This window comes from Struthio camelus, chromosome 2 (assembly GCF_040807025.1).
Source record: "Struthio camelus isolate bStrCam1 chromosome 2, bStrCam1.hap1, whole genome shotgun sequence".
Lineage (NCBI taxonomy): Eukaryota > Metazoa > Chordata > Aves > Struthioniformes > Struthionidae > Struthio > Struthio camelus.
The window spans coordinates 70608269-70633456 of record NC_090943.1 but is presented as its reverse complement, the minus strand read 5'-3'; the positions used below and the strand labels follow the sequence as shown (position 1 = coordinate 70633456).

Genomic DNA, 25188 nt, shown 5'->3' with positions numbered 1-25188 from the left:
TTTCCTTCCTTTCTTCCTTCTTTCCTTGTCTGACTACCGCTAGACATGAAATGAAGAGGAGGAAGGAAACTTGTTCAAATAAGAGACAGAGGGGAGGAAGTTTATCATAAAGTTTCACAGCTACAGCCTGATCACATTTTTAGCCTTTTAGACTACTTACTTCTAAGAACCACCATCAACTTTAGAAACAGAAGTGCTATCCCTCCCAAAAGACAATTCCTCTAAACTGAGAAACTCATCGAGTTGGACACAGTCCAGCTGGCCATCGGACCCCTTTCTCCACCCCACCACCAGGTAGGCTATTCTGCTTAAACATGCTGACACGTTCACACAGGACCCTTTATGCCTCAATTTTCAAAGCTCTTTGAAAAGCAGTATTTTTTAACTTGCACACAAGAAAAGCGAGACACACAAAATTAAAGTGATCTGCCCAAGGCAGCCTCTGAAATGGCGCATTCTTTTCTTTATAGAGCAAAAGGCTCTGCACCACTCTCAGCGCAAGCTAGTCAAGACTGGGCGTATCTGTGCACATCAGAAAATTGGACACATATCAAAGTTAGCCTTGAATGTGCTAGCAGCAACACTGTGAGCAATATAAAGCTATCAGCACAACACTCAAGACTAATAGCTATGCTGAAAAACAGGGAACAGTAGCCCCCAGAGCATCACTCTAACATAAGCATGCTGTGAAAATATGCAAGCAACGTTAGCTGTGGGCATGGTGCCCAAGTAAACCTACCCATTCTTAGACATACCACTAATTTGCCTGTAGATGGAGCTCAAGAATATGTATATAGTTCCCATATTTTGTAGGCTCAAAACCACCTGTCCCACCTACTCTCCCCAAGCTCTCTCTCTAGAAGCATCACAATAAGCTTTACACCAAAACCTAACCCAGGAGCTATACACAGAAATGACTGTATGCGGGGTCAAAGCCACAGAAGCATACCTTCAGAATAATACATCTGACTGAAAGGATGGACTGTTCCTGCTTTAGGTTACATCCCATTCGACAATATAAATTAACCACTACACAGTGGTTAATTATTCATGTATGCAATAGTGCCTCCCAGGAACTCCTCCCTTCCCTTGCCTCTGCCTAGACTGAGGCCCCTTCTGCAAGGAACAGGGGAAACTGAGCACAAAGACGCCCCCAAAGACCAGACACCCCAAATAAAACCAACCAAGGCTCTATTTGCATTTATCCTGACTAGGCAGCAACAAAACTATACTCAGAAGGGCCTATACAGTGAGCCAAACCAGACAAGCACACCTCTGCAATTCCCTAGTGCCAGTAAGAAGGAAAGCCACTGGGAACACTGGTTTCTCTATAGGATGTGCTTTCTCCTAGAGAAGTGAGATTTTAATAATCCACTCTATTGTTGATTGTCAATATCCAATTTCTTTCAAAATTGAGCAGGCTTTTCAGTCTTTGCTATTTTACTGGGCACATACAGAGTAGATTTCATGCGTTGTTAGGAGGCACCCTGTAGGAGCTCATAGATAGTCTGATAAATGTTTCAAATGATAATTATTAAAATACATTTCTCTGTCTTAGTCACAGGACAGTATGCCTCAGATTCTGCTCTGAGTTGTAGCCAATGCCTTCTCCCAAGAAGTGAGGCAAATACTGCTCCAAGTTACTCCTCGGCAATGCTACGTGAACGTAAGTAGGAACAAAATTTAATGAATATGCTAAAAATGGGACTTTACACAGTATGCAAGCCAGGATCGTATTTCCAAAGGCAGAAGCAGCTAACCATAACCTGAAGGAACAGTGCACACTGTTACTTTTTAACTTCTTAAAGCAAATATGGCCAGAACGTTCCCACAAGAGAAAACTTACTGCTCATTAAATCACCGTTAGTCTTGTTAGACCATCTAAGATGCAGAGCCAATATTCAGCTGCCTCGCTCCCGATTCCATTTAGCACAGAGTTAAATCTATACCAAAGCCACTAACAACAATAAACTAATTCTACGTTCACACCAACGCAAATGAGATCAGGGTATGGCCCTCAATGAGGTTCTTGAAGGACAGACAGTTGAATGACATTTTTATTATACCAGAGTGCCTGAAGTGATTCACTAAGCGTCCACTAGAGATGAGCAAACACATGCATGGTCACATTTAGATGGCTTATGTGTTCGGAGGTGTTGTTTTAAGAAGCACTTGAGAAAATTAGGAACTAGGAGAAAAACAAAACCTTGGAAATTATGCAAGTAAAACAGGCACAGTGATGGGCAGGGAAATGAGAACAGCAAGTGCAAGAGAAGCAAGCTGAAAGCAACATCAAGATTCATAATTTTCTGTTTCTTATGTTTTTATCACAAGTTTCCATTCATTTCCACAGAAGCAGCAGCAGCCTTTCCGGCAGAAGGATGAAGGAAGCCCAAGGTGGACATAACCACAGAACCAGCAGCAGATGGGAACAGCTAGACAAGAGTCAGGAGCACACCGGCAAGTGCAAAGGAAGATTTCCACACTGCAAGAACCAACGCAGCAGCGGGCTGGCTCGGCAGAGCGCTCACCCTGGTTTGCCTCGGAGCGATGAGCAGGGGAGCCAACTCCGCCAAAAGATAAACAAACACCGGGAAGCAGGAGAATATGTGGAGTTTAAAAAGCCCAAAGTCTCAGACGTTTCATCGAGTGCCAAGATTCAAAACAAAATGGTGGCATTCAAAACAGAAATGGCAAAACGTCAGGAGCGCAGCCCCTCTGCTCAGCCAGAGCGGCGTCCCGCAAGCCGTCCTCGCAGAACTCCGCATCTCACTCTGCTGTTGCTGGGAATTTTTTTTTTTTTTTTTGGGTGAGACTTAGCTGCAGTCCAAATTAATTTTTAAAAGTTAAGGCCTAGCATAAGCACATATATGGGTTCTCTAAAATCTATAAGGTCTAGATTGCAAAAAGGTTTCCATTTCATTTACATGTACACATTTTACAAAACGGACACATATCTCTGCAGAGGTCCCCAGTCTGCATGTTAATTACCTGAATTTGAATGCCTTTTTTTTTTTTTTAAAAAAACAAGCTTAGCCCAAGTGCAAAAAATTCAGAGCAAAGCTTAACAACCAAAGTTGTTCTTAAATGTACATCATCCATAACATTGTTTTATCTTCTGCTGTAATTTACTCAAACTCACTAATTCAGTAACAGATGCAAGACTCATAAAACATTAAAACTATGGGAACGTTAATGGGGTATCTGCTGCCCTTTGTCACTTAACTTCTATGAAATGCGGCATGCCATTTCCATTTTCATCACTTAAAAATGAAACAAAAAACATACAGCTCTTCCCACACCAAATCAGAGCAGGACAATAATTTGCTGTGGATCTCCGTGCAGTCGAGTAATCGTTCTAAACTAAAGGAATAAGCCTATTTTCCAGTTTGTGCATACCAGCACCAGATAACCAACAAAGGCAACACAGGTTAGAGTCTGGGTGCAGACTTCAGGATCTGAGTAGCAGAAGCCTACGTAGCCCTTCCTCTAACACTGAGAGGTAGAGAGGGAGAACAAACCAAGAAACGACCAGAGCAGCGGCAGAAAGTGAGCCCGGCACACTACCTGCAATTCAATCCTCTTCATAATTTAAATGAGAGAGCTTTTTTGTGTGCTGCCTCCTCAAGCCCTACTCCTCCCACTGCACAAGAGTGCAGCAGGACTTCCATTAACACAGGATGGGGTCCTCCTCATCAGCTTTCTCAAGATTTTAAATACATACGCGTTACTCTGCATTTGTGTCAGGCAAAATTAAGCTTTCATGAGTCAAAACGGAGACATTCACATCCCCAAACCAGTTACCAATAACTGAATTAGAAAAGTATGAATTGTTTCAAAATAATCGCCTCCATCATTGGCTGCAAAAATTCATATTCAGTGTTAACTTGACTGTAGTCTGTTTACCACTTTGCTTCTGCAATTCCTCTCCCCCGTCACCTTTTTGCACTAAGGCTGATCCACACAATCTGTCAAAAATATGCTATCTCATTAAACTCAACATGTTTCATGGAGACACTTCCATTTGAACAACTTTTTGCTGAAACTATTATTTTTACTTATTTATTTATTTTTAGGAGTGAGAAAGACAGGCAGAGATACACGTGACCATGCACATTAGACAAACTCCATGACTAAGGATGCTGGAGGTCCTCGTTCCAGCACCTGAGTTCTGTCTGAATCAGTAAAAGAGGATGGAAAACTCTGCTTTGATCTGGGAAATCATGAAGCTGGTTATGCCATGTCCTACCCACTGGCCCCTCACACCGCAGATGAAACTTCGCTGGCACTTCTTACTGACCTGGGACTCTCAGGCTTTCTATTAGAGAAGGGAGACAAATCAACTTTCAGATACCAGATTAAGGCAGCGACACTAGAAAGGTTTGATTTTCCCTATGGAATCTGAGAAAAACAAAATTTAGACGCCTTGGAACGTGAGGCAAAACGGCAGCAGCGTCCCAAAGCCCAGCAGAGCCTGCCCTCGCGCTGCAGCCAGCGGCAGGTGCTCAGAGACGGGCTCCTCCCTCCTCCTGTGTTGCTTGGCCCTCGTGCCAAAACACAGAGACAGGAACAAACAGAGGCAAATCCTTGGTTTTAGTCCTGCCAGTGCAGCACCGGCTCTGCCACCTTCTCCCCTGGCTGAGATCAGAGCATCCAAAGCAACCGCCAGAGCATCCCTCAAATAAATACGTGCAAGTGGTTTAGAAACTAAGAGTCTGGATAAGTTCATTGAAGATAATTAGTATATTTTTTACATTGCTTAAATGACATAAATAGTAGCTTTAAGTGTCCCTTAAAGCATTTTGACAATGAACCACTATAAATCAAGTTAAATATACCAACAGAGCTGCCCTATCAAGTGGCATTGTTTTAGCATTTCCTGCAATGACAAATTGAATGGCAGGAGCAACTGACCGGGGAAACAATGTGGAGCAGAAGAGCTCCCGGAAAACAACACCGCACTTCACTTCAGCCACCACGAACCCATTGCAGCCTGCACTGAGATTTCATCCACTGTGCAACTGCAACAGGTTGGAAAGACAAAGAGAGAAAGGGAAAAAAAAACAACAATAAAAAAAGGTAAAACTCAAGTTATTTGGTATTTTTCCTCCATTTCCACAGTAGCCAGTTGCACGAGGCAACATGTCATGTTACATCTTCTTCAAAAAATATCTTCTTATCTCATTCATTCATAACTGCATATTGTTTGTAAATTATTAGGTACCCAACTATTCCATGCTTTTCTGTACAAAAACCCTAATTTTTCTGCTCAAAGAGATCTGTATCAAACATGGTCTGAAAGGCCACCTGGCTAAGATCAAAAAGAGGAAATCACCAGCAGCAAATAGTCCCTCCGTCCCATGACTTGGAGGGAGGTGGTGAACAAAATTGGTTTTGCAAGTGTGAAGTTGTTTTGGTTTACTTTTAAAATTCATAGTTAGCTGTAAAATGACTCAAATTTGAAGCTGTTAAGGTCTATGTCATTTCTGGAGAGGGCTGGGAGGAGCAGTAGACAAGGGTAAGGGAAAGGAGTGGGAAGTTTAGTCTTTTTGTTTAGTATTGCATTGTTAGATAGGAAAAGAGCAAAATAAGTATTTGGAAGAGATCCCATTTTTGAAAGTGTTAAACAAAGATCACGACCTTTCTCAGCTTATTCGATTCTCCTGATGAAATGGTACCCATAGGGCCACTTTTGCAATGGCCACTCCTTTACAAGATTTCTTGGAGTATATTTCAATTAAACTGGAAACGAGGAGGGAAAACAAAACAAAACATTCACTTCCTATCAAAATAGATAACCCATAAAGTACTTCTAAAAGACAAAACTGCAAAAAAAATTTAAAAACAATATTTTTCTCCCAACAATACGTCTACTCACAAAGGCAAAAACACAAGAAATAAATCAAACCCAGGTACCCGATTCTCAAAGCATTACTGGGAGAAGCACTCATCACTCTGCATGGGAACTCACCGACTTCACTGGCAATGGTTGTTCTAAGCACCGATGAACATTAGGCTATTTCCAGTCTGTAATAATCTATGAAAGGGGAGTTTGCAAGCAATACAGTACCGAGTCCCTCGAATAAACTCTAGCTGAATTCTGAGAGCATCAGATAGCGACAGTAGGTACCTCTATTCTAATTTTGTGTGTGTGTGTGTACATATATATATCTAAAAAAAGTGTGTGCGCGTGTGCATATATACATTGTGTTTGTATGTATACACACACAAAATTTATCATAACGGGCACATCTCCAGCATCCAGGAGTAGTGCTGTGTGGTTTGCTCCAGCAGGCAGCTGGAAGAGCTGCCAGACAAGTGGCCTCTGAGGGGTCTGTTGGCCATCAGAGTTCCACTGACTTAAAGCTCCCTGCACTGCTGGTAAGGCCAGGAGAAGGGCTTTTCTTCCCATCTGATGTCACTTGGACTTCTGAATTAAAGCTAGAATTTATGGTGTGGGCACCATATGAATCCACTTTGACTTGAGCTGAAGTAAAAAATGAAGTCATTTAAGCAACTCCCCCAAAATATAAGCTGCTTTCTGCACGAGTGAAGTTCCTCTCTTATTAAGTGACTTGCAGAACACAGCCGGAAGTAAAACCAGTCCTTCTGGGAGATATTTTAATTGCTAGTGATGCTGGGAAAGACTCTGAAAGCTTCCAGGAAAACCAAGAGTAAAAGTCTACTAGGAGAGCCAATATATAACGGGGAAAAAGAGTGCCCTCGTGACAACAGCCCTTTGCAGCTACAGATAGCATTTGGGAATGAAAAATGTAGATGGGCAAGTGCTGCAGTATAATGTACAGATTCATCCTTGACTCTTTATCTTTTTCATAACATTTTGAATACAAATTACGTCTTGAAAAGTATAAAAGTATAGCAAGAAACAGTGAAGAGACATGAGCTTTAACTTATAAAGAAATTAATTAAACAAATATTGTCTTTAGATGGCTTCTTCCAGTACTACCATCTCCAGCAGGAATTGCACACGTTTCTGACTAAAATTTTGCTGGAATACTTCAGCCAAATCAAAGTAAAGGGTAATTAGTCCTGTAAACTGGAAGCCTTATTCAGCATTCCTTACGCAGTCCCTAGGGCTGCTGAAGCCCTAGGGAATTCTCCATCATTAAGGCATACAGAAAGCAGCCCTAAGATTGCATCTGAAGAAATCTGGCCAGAGATGGTCTCTCTTGAATCACGACAGTTCATTCAGAAATATTACCAGCATCCAGCTGAATGCTATGCGGCAAATCAGAATGTCAGGTAGGGTAGGACAAGCTTAGGGGAAGCTGACAAGTAGATAAATGAAGACTTCACAGACATTAAAGCTCTCCTCTGAAACAGATCAGCCCTTCCCAAGCAGGGCAGGATCTTCTGACCTCAAGTCCTAGGAGAGGCTGTTGTCCCAGAAGAGCCTAAACCGACCTAACCTGCTGGCTGCTGTAGCCTGCCCCTCCCCGGCACTGACGTAGGCACTTGCCTGAGCCACCACGGGGCCATTTCACCTCTCTAAGCTGGCAAGAAACAGCTTTGGGGTAGATCCAGGCAGACCTCTGTTGCCTTAGAGGTCTACAGTACTGCAAAGCGGGATCAGGTAGTGCCAGCACCATGGCATGGGAAGGGATGGTACCACAGCAGCTAGCAGATTGTAGACAACCATGGATCCGCAGCACAAGAGCGGTTACATGAAAGGCCCCAATGCCACTGCTGAGGGAAAAGCCATTGCTGCTGCCTTTTCTCGTCACACCTCTCCACAAACATCCTTCCTCTCCACTGCGAGCTGGCTCTAGCACTTGACTGACTATAGAGTAAACCAGCTCCATCTGTTGAAAAGACAGAGGATGAACCCAGTGAAAGAAAAAGCACAGATTCCACCTGTCTTACTGGCAGACTGCACTGGCTGACCATGCTTTCAGCAAGTATCGGGGTCAAAGCAAGGGAGGAGGCATGACCATGCTGCCACAGTTTTGGTTGGAGGGGGAAACTGGATCACCATATTAGGCAACAGCCACATGTTAGATTAAGTCAGTGAGGTCTTACAACCTGAGAAGCTACTTCAGTGGGGTCTGCTTCTGCGTGTCACTGCTGAAAAGCACGTCCAAAACAAGTTAGGACGCTGATTTGTACTCTGCAGGCCAAGCAAAGGCACGGTACCCTTCTGCCCCCTTAGTGCCCTTTTACAGGGTATGCCTTCTGCTGAGGCATCTTCCTCCCTCTCCCCTCCCCCCTCCCCCCAAAAAAAGCAGACAAAAAAAAGTGTCCTTTTAAGGGAAAAGTTAGAACATTTTCCTTCTCTTTAAAGCTGCACATAGAATAAGTTACCATAAGGAGACATAAAATTAATTTCTAACTAAGCTCACTTCAACACAACTCAAGCCAACAAGGGGAAAAACAAGGGAGAGATTTTCCTGAAGTCTTCAAAGGCTGGCTTATTCTTATATCTATATGGAGTCCACCTGTACATAGGAAAGGGAGCTGCCAAACCTGTTCAGACAGCTTCAGAAAACACCTAAATGTCTCAAAGAGCACGTTCCTTAATCACCTAGGCGTTTCTATCCAGTTAATTTGCAATTTGTGGAAAATGAAGGATGGTTTAGAGTTGACTGCACAGTCCTTCAAGTTCTCTGTGTACACCCCACTTGAAGCCAATGAAAGCTCGTAACAGAACTTTCAGCGTTGCGTCTAATAGAGATATGTTGGAAACGCATGGAAATCAATGAAGGAGTCACGTCAGTATTCAGAGAGCCAAAGAGAATACTGACATAAGTTAAAGTCAACAATTTGTCCATATAGTCACCAAAGGGATTAACTCAGCACAAAAGAGGGGTTGGTCGTCAAAACCAAACACCAGGCTTTCTCATGTAAAGGAAGAGTGTAATTTTTTAAAATATATATTTTACGTATTTTAAAATGTGCGCATGCACATACGCACACACACATATTATACATAAATAGACCCGTCTTTAAGAAGGTTCCTCGGAGGAAGGATCTTTCTGCTATTGAATCAACAGAGCAAAGAAAGCCCAATACAATATATATATTTTTTAAATTTACAGCGGTCTCAGGAAAGAAAAATATCCTTATCTTGATACCTCACCAAAGTAAAGACATGACCAGACCAACCAACTACAAAAAGAGCTTTGTTTTGCATAAAGTTCTTTTTTTCTTAGACTCTTCGCAAGGACAATATCAACTTAATATATGTGTGGCCATATTTTATTTGGTACAATAACAAAATGAGTACACACACACTTCTAGAAAATCAACAAGATAAGGTAGGTAGTTCGGTGTGTGAAGAACTAGGTTAAGTGACTCTGAGTACTTACAATAGAAGCATTTCAGGATGGAAGAAAAGGGCTACTGGTAACACAATTACCAGTTTTATCTTGCCTGATTACTCCTGCATAATAAATCAGCAATCAACTGGCAAAAGGTTAGCACTGAGGCTAGAAGTGAAAATTAAGAGGCAAAGGGAAAGGAAAGGGTATTTAGCAGTTTTATGAAAAATAAAGCTTCCTAGAAAGGAGCAGAAGGGGCTCTAACCACATTAGAAACATAACTAGAAAGGCCACCTTTGGTGTTATTTTATTCCAAGAGGCAAAGTCCCTGTCCTGCTGCCAACTGATGCATTCATTCCCTCTGAAGTTAATTATAGTTGTGGACATTATAGCAGTTACTGTGCTGTTGATGACGCTCGGTATCCACTTCCAAGAGCCGTTGTTCTACGCCAGTTTGCTCTGACAAAAGAGGGTTAAGTTAAACAAGAATATGGACTGAAACCTTGACATAAATGGTTAATTTCTGTTTATTCATAACTGCAATTCTACTTCCTTTCCATCTTAGTGCAGACCATAGACTCAGTCTAATGACTGGGCCTAATGCCATGTGCTGGTAGGAAACTTCTCAAATTTGGAGCGTGGAATATAATCTGTTACATATCAAGCTAAGCACACCTAAAAAGTATCTATCTGGAAGAGAGCCCTGCTCCTAAAAGGGAAGATTGATTTGTGCCTTCAGTCACTTGCTTCTCCTCATATAAAAATGCTGTGCATCTCAAACAGGGTAGAAGCCGCATACCCTGAGTGTTTATGGAAATGCTATGTTTGTTTTGCAGGGGAAGATAGCAGGCGTTTGCCAGCACCTCTGCATAAACAAATGCTCCTGCTGCTTATTTTTGGGCAAGGGAGTATACATAGACTAACTCCACAACCGGGATTCCTATACCAGTTGATGACAAATGGATAAAGTTGACAAATGGCTGCTATCGCACACAGAGGAATACAAATCTTTATGACGAGCTGTGTTACTGGAGTCTAGCCTTTATTAATAAAAATTTCTAAAAATACAAGATTCTTCAACGTATATTAACTTAGCACGTTAACTTATCCAAGCTGATGAATTGAATATGCTAATCAAAAGAAGCCTCTGACTAAGAGGACGGACCATAAGCAAGGTGCTGCACTACATGTCCATAAAAAGGAAAACTCTTGGCCAAAAACCTTTATGCTCCTTTCCTGAAAGCAGGAGAAAAATTTATCAGAGCTCCCAAGAATAAATACAGCAGCATTCAGGGACAGGTTTCTTCTCTGTCTGAACAGAGCACAAAGAGTCAAAAGTTTAAACAGTGACAGTTGCTAAGTGGTTAAAAAAAAAAAAAAGAAAAAGAAAGAAAGAAAAGAAAAACACTGCCCCAGTCTTGCTGCTCCTGCAGAAGAATTTTACCCTTCCTCCAAGCCCCCTGTCCCTTTTCTGTGACTGCACCAAAAAGGGTCACCAAATGCATAACGTTAATGAATGCTGCTTGGTGTTAAAGAATGAAATGCTCTATTTATGTAGGGATTTCAATTCTTGCTGCCTGGTAAAGCCCTGCATCTCCTCAGCCTCTCCCATTCATTACAGGAGCAACATTTTCCTCCCACTAGAGAGAACTGTGGCCACAGAAGACCCCTAAAGCTTTCCTAGCTTTCTTTGAGCTTTTATGCAGTCACAAAAATCTACATCCTAGAGCACAGGGAATAAGGCAAAACAGTAATGCAGACTAACTGTGGTGGGACAAGGAACCTGCAGGTTGCTCAGTGGTGGCACCTGCTTCCCTACCAAGTATAAAAGGCATAGAACAAGTGCATTAGCAACACATCAAGCCTTGAAGGGTGCCGATTGATACTTTGCAGCAGTCCTAACCAGTCTAGCAAAATAGCCCATTGACCTACACAGTCCTTCCCATGCCTCTCTTCAGGAGCTGCTGTTTGCACAGCGGAGCTATCTGGATAGGACTGCTACCAGTCCATCACATTATGCTTATTTAAACTGACACCAGCAGGGGTTTTCATTAAACCACTGGGTCATAAATTGGAGCAGCTAAGAACTGGGCATAAGTCTCATGCAGCTATCTCTAATACAAAGTTGGCATCAAATGACCTCCAGAAAAAGGGCCCTGTGGACAATTAAGGTGGTAACTATTTCAACTTTTCCAGCTATATCACTTGTTAAATGCAAGTCTTTGATTCATCACCAGATGAATTACCCGAGGCTCAAACACTGCTTAGCAGCAGTCAAAGTCCCTCTGAGAATGTTCAGCCAAGAGAGATGACATTCCCGAGGAACGCTAATGCGGAAGCAAGTGTCTAGCTGCCACCCGTTCCTTTAAAATTCCCAGCCACAGACACTATGCAAAAGCAGAAATAAGTAATTAGTGCACCAGCTACAAAAGAAATTGAAGGAAAGGTAACTCTGTCACAGAGGACTCCCAAATACCATATTTGAGAAACTTTGAGCTCTTTGAGGTATATCTTATGTTTTGCTGTTGTACAGCAGAGGCAATCCAATATTAAATTTATTGGAATTGCCGAGAGATGCAGAAAGATATAGTAGGAAATAAGCACTAGAGCTCAATGATGAAAACCTTTTTCATTGTAGGTGGTAAACTTACTTTAGAAAACACAACTTAACTGCTTTTGGTCCATATCTCCCTTAACATCAAATTTGGAACTGAGAACAGTGATTTACCATTACTACTCAAGATAGTAAAACTGCTTCCTTTTGACATGGAAAGGGTACATACTCTAGAGAGCTTGAGCGCTGTGACAAAGGCAGCAATCTAAAAAAAGTTAAGATTTCAGAAGGCGCAAGAAGGTTTAAAAAACTGTGGAAAGCACAGAACACCTGCAGACAGGGAAAAGATGGACTACAATATAAATGTTCTAGTGCTTTCCGTGTTGTGAACTCAGAAAAAAAGTCAGTAATAAAAAAAGACATGAATTTTAAAATGGGATGATATGCTTTAAAAAGGTAGGGTCATACCCCATTCTGCTGTACAAAACTTTACATTTACTGTAATTCCAAAAGTGTATAGTTGGAATGAGAGAGCACTACCAGGACACCTGGAAGCCTTACACATTATTTGAACATCAAAGAAGTTTTTTTTTTTTTTTTTTTTTTTTAATAATCTGACTTTGAGAGGTCCCATGCATTTACTTGAGGCGTGAACATATTGAAAACCAATGACCACAACAGATAACTCTGAGGTGAAATCTTTTAAACTGCTCTGAGGCTCAAAAGGAAAGAGGCCATTAGCAATGGAAGTCATGCAACAGATATACAAGTCCCTACAGGTCTCTCTTTGTAGCTACTGCCTCTGAAGTCCTGTTGAAAGTAAAAAGGGGGAATGATTTGAACCTGTTTTCTTTTTGGCTTCCCCACTACTTGTGATCCCTTAGTAACTATAGCTTGCTAATAAAAATTTAAGCAGCCTTCAGGCTGCTCTAACGTGAGCTGTGACAGTGAATCAGAGCCCCGTAACCATCTGCTGGGGCTCAGGTTCCTCTCCTTTCCATTCCCGAGCAGCTATCAAGTGACTACCAACCCCGCTCGCTCTAGGCGCATCCTTGGCTCACACAGAGCCTTTCAGTTTCTGCATAGCTCTCCCTGAGGTCTCTCAGGGACAAACACCCACTGCATTCTCAAAGCTGCAAGGGATAATTTAAAAAAACGATTCTCCCAAAAAGTATAGAAGTACAAATCAAAAAGTCTGAATTTTCTTAAACAAAGTTACCCAAAAGGCACAATGTAAAGCCTCAAAATTCAAAGCTGTCCGAAAGCCACAGACAAATGACCCCAAAGCTACATATTTTTAAAGACCAAGAAGTCTATCTGTCAAGCTTTGCATCAATAGCAAACTCGGATTTCACTGATCTTTGCTCATTTGTAAGCAAGAGAAAATGCCTTTTCAACACTATAATCACCCATAAAGTTTGCTGTTTATGCTAAACCTGGATTCTTTAGAGGACCACAAACACTCATAATACTGGGAGAACCAAACTCCAAACCCAGACCACATTTCTGCAGCTTAGCTCCATCTCGCTTCTACCACAAACCTCAATATAAATCTCAAACTCTTCCCAACCTAGAATAAAATCACTGCATATATGACCCCCTAATCATCATCCCCTCTAAACACAAGTAGAAAAAAAGGCCAAAAGCATTTGTGCTAGAAGAGTTGCACTTTATTTACGCTTCTTTACTGTCTACCATGGTGTGAATTACCCTGTATAGGAAGGAGGCTGCATCTGTGAGAGACTTAGCAGGTCTCCACCTCAAAGGTGCATAGAGCACAGTCTCAGCTAAGGGACCAATACTTCACTCCTTGTATTGACCGGCATTACAAACGGACCAACTGCCTCCTCTTCGCTCCAGGAAGCAAAGGACACCGCATCTGGGAGAGGGACATCTACAGGACATGGTGGGAGGGGGGAGGAAGAAAAGTATTATTTTTACAGGTGAGAACTACCTGATTCTTTGCCACCCACGTTACCTACTTCTCCCCTTCAAGTTCCTGTTATAGTTTCTATTATGAAGCTGAGCACGGCAAACAACAAAACATTACCAAAAAAAAAGTCAAGCTAAAATCTCCTTAGACAAGAAAGTTTTGCTATGCACATAAGGGAACTGAGGGCATAGGGATTAATAGTCTCAAAATAACACTGCTGGCAGAGGTAGGAGACGAATCCTGACTTTTCAAGGCAGCCTGCTGTATCACAATTGTTAAAACGTCCCCCTCTCTCCCTTCCAAACCAGAGTGTTGAGAGAGGTTCAGGGAAACACTGGATTTTAAAAAATAAAATAAATACAATCAGAAGCATGTCCACAGCAATGTGGAAGTCTTACTTTAATCTTGCACAGCGCAGGTGTGACCAATAAACACCACCAGGCAATGGAAAATGAGGCCTGCACTCTTCCTGACTTTCCAGCTTGGGGGGGGGGGGGGGGGGGGGGGGACACAAAACACACCACCCCACATAGTTCCCAGGAAAGCAAGGGAGCAAAAGTACTAACCAACCCAGAGCACGCGTGCGCAGTGGGTATGCGCAAAGCTGTGACTGCAGAGGGACCGTGGCATGACCTCATTTTCATACTGATGTAGCGCCACGAAATTCTGCGGAGGTCTCTTGATTTCATACCAGCAGTCAATCAAAACAGAGCTCCAGCTGCTAATAACCTCAGCTCTCGGAATTGCTCTTAAACCGTTTATGAGCCTGCAGGGCATTTGCAAAAAGGGTTATTTTGGGGTGTAAAAATACGTATATTTTCATGCAGACTTACAGAATTTAAAAAACAAAATATGAGGGCAAATCCGCAGCCGGAACAAGCTGTCCATTCATTTCAGTAGAGCTGCCTCATCATATTTACACATTTCCAGTTGACCCTGCCAGAGACACTGGCAACTACTGCTTTTAAAGATGAGCATCTCAAAACTCTTATTTAATGATGAGCATCTCAAAACTCTTATTTAAATGTTGATGACAATTCAGAATAAATAATAATAAAAAACAATCCATACTAAAGTCAGAATACTGGTACTTACTCTCCTCACTAGTTACGCATCAAGCTGCCATGTTCTGCCCCAGAAAACAGAAATGTCCATTTTAGAGTGAAGTGTCTTGTTAATGTTTTAATAGTCAGCTATCGCAAAAGCCATGCTCTATTACAGTTTTATGGAAAAAAAAATTAGATAGCAAAATTTGAATGGGTTTGATGAATGCACAAAGGAAGGAAGGACTCCTTTGTAAGCTTCCAGCTAAAACAAGTCTGTTGTCCCATTTTTCAATCATGCTCATTCTAGCTCAAACTTATAAGTGTCCAGGTGCTGCAAAACCTTCTTTTTCTGTCACATCCCAAACCTGCAAACAACGAGGACCTCTCATTCTCGCCAGGAGCGCCTTGTAATTTCGCAGGCTTGGTAGCACTGCATCGGGCAGCGTCTCCTGAAGAGGCCGACTGTAACCTTTTTACTAGCATAAGCTAGTACCTTACGTTTCACAAAAGCCAAAGAGAACCAGGCTCCAAAATACTTAAAATGGACCATGGCAAACAACAGGACTGATTCAACATCCTTAGGAAAGCAAAAAATCCTTAATGAAATTTCTGCTATTCCTCCCCCCCCCCCCCCATTTTTCCCGCTGAACTTCAAGATATCTTCTGGCTCCACACTCATGCAAGGAGGCACTACCTGAAACAGCTCCGACAGCCAGGAGTCACTCAGTCATTCCAGAACTGAAAGGCCAGCGAACGGGCCTCGGCTGCACGGTCCTTTCCCTAGGAAGATATTTCGTAGGTTAAGGACAGCGATGATTTGGGATTCGGAGAGGAATCGGAGATACCGCTGCCGTTGCTCCTGTAGTTGATTACTGGAGATTGTTACAGCTTTTTTTTTTTTTTTTAATATGATAATCTTTTCAAATAAAATTATGAGGATACATTTAAAACAAAGGGATTAATGAATAATTCATTAGTATATAGATGGTATAAATGCATCCTTGCACTTAAAGCAGATTAGCTAATATTTGAAATAAATCATTATAAAAAATATGTAAATGAGTTTTCCACTGCAATCATATTTTATTCACAGAGTATGATATTTATAGCTGCGTTCAACGCGTAGCTTTGTTTTCGTAAAGGTATTTATTGTATTTATTGCTATCTAGAGTAATCCCATCCTATTAAGTAGGCTTTAGGATATACATTATACATATACATAATTTTTTTTAAAAACACTTGGAAACACTTCTGGAAACAGAAAAATGAAGCAAATTTGACAGATGAACATCTTCATTTTCTATTTTTCACAAGAACCTTGTTGCCTTTGTGATACCTACGTGCAGCCTGCTAGATATCAATCTAAACAAGATCCTGAAACCTAACCTATGGGATAAAGTTTTACAATATCAGATGCATGTTATTTTAAGGAGCTAAACAAAACTAAAACAATAAAAACAGGAAGGCAGAGATGGTCTTTAGGCCTCCTACTCCACAGCCCTTCCCTTCCTTCCCCCAAATTCTACTAGTTCAAATGCAATTTTTAAGCAGCTTTGCATGATTTCGTAAGACATGACCTAATTCTGCTGCTACCAGACAAAAATACATTCTAGTTTAATAGCTATTAAAATAAGGGCACAATTTATTTTAGGCAATACGAAATACTGAGATCAACAACAAAAATACCCAGCCATTTATGGTTCCTGCTCTCTTTTCTACTACTTCAGGATCCAACCTCCTCCCCGCCACACTCCTCCCAGCCCGCAGTCAGGGAAAATCTCTCAGCCAGAGCAACTCATGCAGGGAGGCACATGTGCAGAACCAAGTCTGGATGAATGCTGAGTAGAAACTTGAAGAGGAATCGCCACATTCATACTCTTATCACTACCGTGAGGCCTCTTTAGACACTGGGTTCTCTGCAGTATCGCTACAAACTAATTTCTGTTGAGATCAATAACTGCATCGCTCAGCTTCCTTATGAGCATCTGCCCTTCCCTGCCCAGAAAATTTAAGCTAAGCACATGTTATAACACCACCTGGGATGAGTCAATCTATTCAGGAGCACGTGGAAACGCAAGCTTTAGTGTTGCAACATTACCAGCAATTAATTTCATCCAGTATGCTTTCTCAAATGTAATAAAACTCCAAAAACCTGTCCAAACCTCATTAAATACAATGGCAAGCATTTTCAACAGCTCTCAACAAACATTGTACCTAAGGGGAACGAGGACTTAATGCTTGCTTTATGTATCAAATTTCTGTTCCTCTTCCATTTGTTTTTTTCCACGTTGCCCTGGCATATTTGGCTAGTTTCTGGTAACATAAATTAAGCCTTTTTTCCATACTTCTGGTGCTGCTTAGACAGACATGTTTAGCTGAAAAACATACAATCTAGACCAAATTTCAAGCAATAGCAAATCTGAAAAGAGATTCATTTTTTTTTGAAACTATGTTTCATACTAGCAGTGTTTGACATAACTTACACCTATAACATTATTTCATGCACAACAGAAGCTTGCATTGTTTTTTGTTTGCTTGCTTTTTAAAACACCCTCAGACAAATAGGTGGGAATATGCACAAATGGTGCTTGACTGTATGAGAGTCCACACAGCATCCCAGTCACTTTGGTCCCTTTTGGATTTTTGCAGTCAAACAGATGCTTAAAGAACACATAAAAGACTTTAAAAGGTATTATTAGGTTTATGGAAATTATCTTGCAACATCCTGATCCAGGTCTTGCTGCCAGAGTTCCCAAGCGGGGAAGTAGTGAGAACTGAATAGAGAAAAAACAAACAAACAACCCCCCCCCAAGCCTCTGCCTTTACTCACTGGAGTTTATCAAATTCTAGCAAATTATGCCAACTGTCTTTATTTTTGTTTGCCTCTTCCTCAAAACTCACAGCAAAATACGATGATATTTATTAGAACCTAGAGACAATGGGGACTCCTGGCCTTCCTCTGTGCCACACTAACTACACATTGCGGTCTTTCCTCAGCAGATGGACCTTGTGTGGACTGGTTAAAATTACGGCGTCCACTACCTCCAGCCATATTCAGAAAGTATAAGAGGTTTGAGTATCTGAAATGGACAATTTTGCCCTAGAAAGAACAGGAGAAAAGCTCTCCTCAGGAACAGTAGTCTACCTGGAGCAGTCACGGAAGTGCAAAAACTCACTGGCACGTGCGCTGGTCTGTATAAAGGACTTTTGGATTCCGGTGTTTGCACGTTCCCCTCACAGGGAGCAGGCATCTGTGAGGGGCAAAGGAAAATCTAGCATCTCTCTCCTAACTTTCATAAAACAAATGCTTTTAGATTCAAACTTTCAGATGCTAGTTGCTATCAGGATTGATGGCATAAAGGCATGTCACCAACTCACATGTGTATAAGTTTATAGAGTGCAGTGTTAATATATTTAATGTATGCACAACCATATGCTATGAAAAATACAGTGAAACAAGAAACTTTTACCAGCACCTTCTTATGGATCTAAAAACATTTTTATGTCAAAGAAATGATCTAGTCTGCCTTTCTTTATATCACTTCAGAGAATTTCACCTCCCAGTTCTTGTGTTCAGTCACAAAATCTTCACTAGAGAAGAATCTCTCTTGTAAAAAGATACTCTTAGAAAAAAAAGATCTTTCAGAAAGATATCTGGCGTGGACTAAAAGCCTTGAAATGCTAAAAACTGTTCACGTACTTTGGTATTTAACTGTTATCTACCCTCCCTGTTATTAAAACGTGCCTCATTTCCAGCCTGAATTTTCTTCAGTGCCCAAATACTGGATCTTGCCTTTGCCTGACAATGCAAAGCTTGCTCCCAAGTATCACCTCTTTGTGTAGGTACTCATAGGTTTAACCTAAAAGCTATTTTCCAAAATCATTCTGATGCCTATGCACAGTTTCACATAGAATTGCTTACCTAAGACTTAACGCTTCTTTTAATCGGTATCAAAATTACTTACTAGGAATCGTGACACCCTACAGACCATGCAGACTTCACTGTTCTCTGCAGATCTCAATATCCTGCTCTCTTACCTCACTGCAAATAAGCTTGTGAGGAATGAGATCTAAGGAGTCAGTCTGGCCTTGTTCCTTCACTGACTATCCCTTGACTCCAAGAACAGTTCTACACTATCACAAAGCAGCAAGGTGGCACTGCACACATTTCCACACACTTCCCACCCAGGAAACTGCTAAATATCTTAAGAGTATTTATTTACATTTTAGCAAGGATGTACAATCAAGTCTACTGCAGCATTTCTCGGAAACCAGCATATCTGTTATGTGCTAAGAGAGATGTCCTAAAAGCCAACAAAACACTAGATGTTATTTGTCTATTAAGCAGCAAAGCATTGCGTATCTATATACATCAGTATGCCAGGGATGCTACATATACAGAAGCTCAACATTCATCTGTTGAACACTGCCAGTAATCAAATCCTATATTTCCAATGGTAGCATACAAGATCTGTGAACTTTTTTTTGTGTCATAAGACACTAATTTTAGCAAAATTCAGTTACCACTATTCTTGGTTACAGACACACAACCTGCACTTCAAAACCACTAAAACACCAGCTAAAAGAAGAACTGAAAGATGAAAGAAATCCTTCAAAGATTTTGGTTGAAATCTCAGGATTCTCATGACTCCACGATACATGTTTTCTTTCTTTCACATCTTGCTTATCTCTTATAGAACCCATATGATCTAACATATGACCTCTTTGTGTAGGAAAAATATGTTTAAAAAAAAAAAAAACTTACGATATCTCTACTTCAAAAATAACCAAATCTGCCGTGGAAACAAATTTAATCACTGACCAAGCACAGGGCACAAACAGGTCCTATTCATTCCTCCTCCTCCCAAATTTCTGGGGTGTTCAAATCGTGCCTAGTTTCACAAAACTAAATACAGAGAGGAAAGAAAAAAAAAGCTCACATAGTCCCTGCCTTTGCTACTTTCTGAAGAAGAGACTGAGGAAGACAAGAGTTTTATCGTGCAGATGCAAAGGCTGAGTGTAGCCCTCACATTGGCACAAACGTGCAGATTCTCTGTAGCCTGCAAACCTTACTGTAATTGTTTATTTACCCATGGGCAAAACATTCGTCACGCACATGGGCGTCATGTTGTATCGTGGGCCTGTGTCCCTCCCACGGGCCAGCGCAGTTCCCCACAGCTCGGTCAGAGGAACGAGGTGACTAATGCCGGGTTGTGAATTCCTCTACGACGGCTGGGCACAAAGCTGGGCCAACTCAGCACCAGTATTCCTCAGCTCCCTTTCGGGTATAGCTCAAAAGACCTTCCAATTCAGAAACGAAGGAAAAAAAATTACACTTGAGAAAGCACAGATATTGGACACTTTAGGATTGTTACGTAGAATATATGAAAGGTCATGATTAAGAACTGCTGACATCCGGAGATGAAACTCAATGCAGAGGTCACCAACAAAAGCACTAGAGTGTTAAATTAATCGGAAGCCTTGCAAATGATATCTTCTAGGCACCGATAACCTCCTTATTAAAGCTTTTCTTCCAGTCTCTAAAAATCACTGAACAAAGCTGTATTAAACTTCCACAAGGGCGGTGCGGGGGAACAGAAATATTGTAATCAAAACATTAAAAAAATCTTGGCATAAAATAGAAATGAAACTTTGAAATGTATGTATTTTTTATCCTATATTATTTGTAATTTGTCACAGATCGGTCTAGCTTCCATGTCAGTTGCTCCTCGCACTAATTAATTGGGGGGGGGGGGGATCTCACTATTTTTTGAAGCAAAATGAGAAAGAGTAATTATCCAACTATTCTTAGACAAACTAAATGAATGGTACACTGAAAAGCTCAATGACCAAACAATATGAGATATTCACAGTGTAGAAAAGCGAAGAAAAGCCACACATTCGTGGCTTACACAAAACATTTCTCAAGTTGGGGATTTTTTTTTGGTTTAGAAATGTCAACGTAAAAAAAAAAAAACCCACACTTTTCCTGACTTTTTGTTCTCCCTAGATGTTATTTCCTCCTTACATTTTTGTTCAAAAACAAGAAAAAAGAAAAAAAGAGTTTGATCAACAACAATGAAGGTCAACCCAAAACAAAAACAAAATCCCCCTAAACCTATTCCTGCCCTCCCTACCTCCCACAAACATTTTTTCCTCACCTCACAGAAAGCACAATACAAGGCTTTCTCATGCTTGTATTTAGTGGACACCTTTAGTAATCATCTCAGGCAGCTTATTTTCTATCTTTAAATTCCACAAAATATGGTAGTAGGAATGAACAGCTCTATCCTGAATGTGGACTGAAAACGTATCTATACTATATTTTTTCTTCTCTCTCAGTTAGGGACTGGCTTCAGCAGACAGGTTGTAGCAGCTTTGAAACTCTATGACAACTGGCCAGTAAATCCTGCAAAACTACTATCACCTTGCCATGTTCTTACATCTCCTGGGCCGTGCGGTTAAAAACACTGCTGGCTTATGCTTGAAATCTGAGATAACGTTAGTCTGATAGGAGCGTACATTATGGGAAGTAGAATTCCACTCAGCCCCTTAAGCCAACTAATCAAACCTAAAAGCTACAAAGTGACAACACATCCATAACACTAACAACATCACTAGTGATAGCTGCGAACGCAATAAAGATGCATTAGAAGTCACGTAACTCCACAGGATCAAGCATTCCTTGGACGTGTTACAAACGAACTTTACGGAGAGAAGCCCTTGTAGTTCAAGTCAAAGAACAAGAGCCTTTCAGATGCTGCAACTGCTTGCACTTCAACGTAGCTAGTCTCAGTATCACCAAGGGAGGACCAAGGACCAGCTATGTCCTTCTGAGCATCCCACATTTAGACTGTAGATCCAAGTCCTCCCAAGAGGACCAAAGCTATCTTCCACCTGTTTCTCACCAATGCACAAGTGCAGAAGAAAAAAAAAAAATCTGGAAAAGGGAAAAAAGCTACAGCTCAACTAAATGTAGAGGAAGTAGTCCTCTTTAAAAACTAAGCTTCTGTCCCCCTCTCCATCTGTAGGGCAGAAAAGGAGCTACAGTTAATCATAACTGGCTCGGGACTTTCACAGGGAAGATGCTAATAACTTTAAAGCAATCAACAAATCTCATAGTTCATTTGAAAACATTCTTAGCCTGAAGATGAAAATAACCAACAATCAAAATATTTTAATTTGAGAGTACTCTTATTTCTTCTGGAATAACTTTTTTCAATGGCTTTGTTCTGGCTGCGTGTCCAGAAGGGACCAGCGAGAGCCCGCCTGCGGTGGGAGCTGGCTGCGCAGCCTGCCTCCAGCCAGGCCTGAGCTCTGCTCCCGCGCCCTCCGTCTCGCTCCTCCATCCCTCCTCCCACGGGAGGGAAACCTGGGAGCTGTGGCACTGCCCACCCCAGCAGGAGCCCCGATGTGGCCACAATGGAGGGGCACCTCGAAGGTCAGTCCTCTCGCAGGACAGCTGCTGTGGCACCACGACCTGCTGGCAGAGCTGACCGCTTACATGCCATCCCTCCTCCTTCCTCACCTAAAGGTCCAACCTGCCCCAAAATGAATAGCTCTGTACTTAGAGAACAGCAAGAAGAGAAAGAAAAGGCAACAGAAATTAAGTCTATTTGCCTCTCAGAAAAAAGAAAAAAAAAAAAAAAGAAAAGGTCCTCTCTTTGTCTATCGAACCTCCAACCTGAACAGACAGACTCAAGCACATATACGGTATTTTTATTGTCAGGTTTTTCGTAGGGTGGTATCCTGAGATGCCAAATGTATACATTTTTTAAATGGTAAAATGTCTCACCTGACAGTTGGTAATTATGTTGTACGTATTTTACCTCTATAAATACCTTGTAAAAACCTGTAAATGCTCTAACCTAAATCAGAGGGGCAGCAGGAACGTCTTGCAGCATTTAACATTTATTGCTGTGGGTCAAAACAGCGTAGCACTTACTTAATTTTACCATGCGAGTGCACTCACTAAATCTCATTGAAACATTAAAAGAATACGTCAGATATGAAGTGTATGGTGATAAACAGCCAAGGAATAATATCCTAAACAACACTACTCTGTCTACAGAAAAAAAGTTGTTCCCTGGGCAGTGTCGTCCTCACAGACCACAGCTGAAGCGTGCCCCATTATCGCCACACACACACACGAGCTGTCTGTCAGCAGCATCTCAGCAGTGGATGTCCTATTACAGATCCTTTTAAGAAACAAGGTAAGCCAAACCAAGAAAAACATGAAGGCGGCAGGCCAAATTAATCTCAGGCATAACTCCATTAGGATAAACTTTGCTCTCAGCGTTCTGAGGGCAACGGGAGCAGCGTTATTCCTGAGGCGGAGTCACTCTGGACAGGGCTGGCAGAAAAGAGCAGAATTTGGCTGACTTGACTAGGGATGAGCAACCAGTTCCTGCAGCCGAAAGAATTTTTAATAGTGTGAACGTGCAAATGTTCCTGCTGGATTCGTGAGATCTCCCCAAGAGTTTTAGCAATTAGCTAGCTAAGTCATGCCACCCTGGGCTCGCCGGCTGCAGTTGTCCAGCGCTGTCTGACAAGCCTATCACGCTATCGAGCGGATTCCACTCGCAGCTCTGCCGCTCTGTATTTTTAACCACTCACTTTAACAAGGGGAAAGTCACTTTACCAATGAATTTTACAGCCAGATTTGCAACGCTGCCCTGAAAGAAAAAGCTGGAAATTTGCACAAACTGTTAGAAGAGCTTTAACAGCAATGCATTAAAATAAGCGTATTAAACAGAAGCCTGTGATTAAAGGTGATTGCAAAGCTTCTGTTGTCTAGGTAATTAACAACACTGCATGCAGGGACTTACTTGTAATATGTTTAAGATTTTAAACATTTGCAAAGTATTCCCCCTTCACTTACCTGCCCAGACCTAATCAGTTGTTATTGCTATTCTTTATTACTTGTTAAGCACCTTCACTGTGCTTCCTGCCTTTGTGCCTCCTAGCAGACTGAAAACAGGATTCCAGTCGTAAGGAGCCTAAAGGGGATGCTGTACTCAGGCTATTGGACACAGAGACCTTCGCCTCCCTAACCTCCCGCCTAACTCAGCACAGCTTGCACAGCTTCCTGTCACCCCGCAGGGGCTTCCCAAGTCCTGGCCTGGAGCAGGCGCTGGACGGGACCGAGGCCCAGGCTGCCGCAGGACGGCAGACGGGACGCGCTTCCCTGCTGCGAGGAGAGGCGAGGGAGAGCTGGGCTGCCATGCTAGCAGCGAGGCTGCCCAAGTGGGTGCTGATTTATTGGGGGTTAAAAATAGCTAAACAGCAAGTCTAAACATGGACTTTGGTGGACGGCTACCAGAACCCCGTAAATAATTATCACCTGTCCTGCAGTTCAGGTTTACATATGCAGATTTTTCTCTTTTCTACTTTATTACTAACATAGGTGACTTAAGGTCTGTTAATTGAGTTCACTACTTAAAAGGATTTTATCTTTATAAAAATATTTACGCTTTCTGAGCTCTCAACCATTTATGCTGGAGATTTAAGAGATCATTTTTAAGCCAGCATTTAACCAACTTTTAGAAGCTGGAGTTTTCCAAAATATGCTTCCAAGAGAAGAGAGGTTTACAGGTCTCCACCTCTGGCGCCCAGTCAAGGATTAAGAACCAAAGGCTCAATTTCCCTAAACAAACAAACAGGCCTCTGTAGAGCTTTTAGACTTGATTATCCCACAAACAGGGCTCTCAGATGCTTCGAAAAAATTCTGGTTTTTATGTTAATATATATTTGCAGGAGTAGGAGAGTCCATCAGTCAACACTGCAGGGACAAGGAGCACTGTACCACTTGTGGCTAGCGCTGCTCAGGAGGGTGGCAGACGACTAGCGGATGCTAATAGCAGAGCCTTCATGGAGCCGGGTAATGGTTCAAGAAGGCAGGAAAGAAGAGTAGCTTTAGAAAAAGGGAGAATCACTTCTTTGATTCAGGGATGAAATCCACTTAGAGCAGCTCATTCATATTCTTGCATCCATGGACATAAACCAGACCTGTGGAAGTTAGGGACTTCCCCTGTGTTCCTGCAGCTGCTATTTCTGCTCATTGTTTCACGTGAAGTCCTTAATTCTTGAGGCACTAATTGAAGGAGAAGAAAATCTGTCAAAAAGCTAATCGCTCAAAACAGATGAACGTCACAATAAATTAACTAGTACTTAAAGTACTCACTCTCTGACAGTCTGTCACACACCAATACAGGATACACACCTGCCTGCAGTAGACTGAAAAACACAAACCTGAAATTTTCCGCCAAGACAAGCAATTCCCTAGGTTTATCGCTTTTCAGATTTTCTTAGCACAATGCAAAGGGAAAATAATGGTTGCATATTACATCTTCATCAGCAGATTGAGCTGTTTGCCTT

General features: G+C 41.7%; 1 protein-coding gene across 26 annotated transcripts in view; it reads right to left on the bottom strand.

The window, feature by feature from the left end:
* LOC104145267 (poly(rC)-binding protein 3) overlaps positions 1 to 25188 on the bottom strand; it is a 514282-nt gene that overhangs the window by 342914 nt on the left and 146180 nt on the right. For 2 of the 26 annotated variants that reach the window (XM_068936219.1, XM_068936221.1), the window contains one exon: positions 15506 to 15591. The exons of 23 other annotated variants lie outside the window; for them this stretch is intronic. The gene's annotated coding sequence lies outside the window, so the exon portion shown is untranslated. Of the gene's footprint in view, positions 1 to 15505; positions 15592 to 23692; positions 23836 to 25188 lie in introns of those variants that run through there. One more of the 26 variants, XM_068936249.1, reaches the window with a different exon arrangement.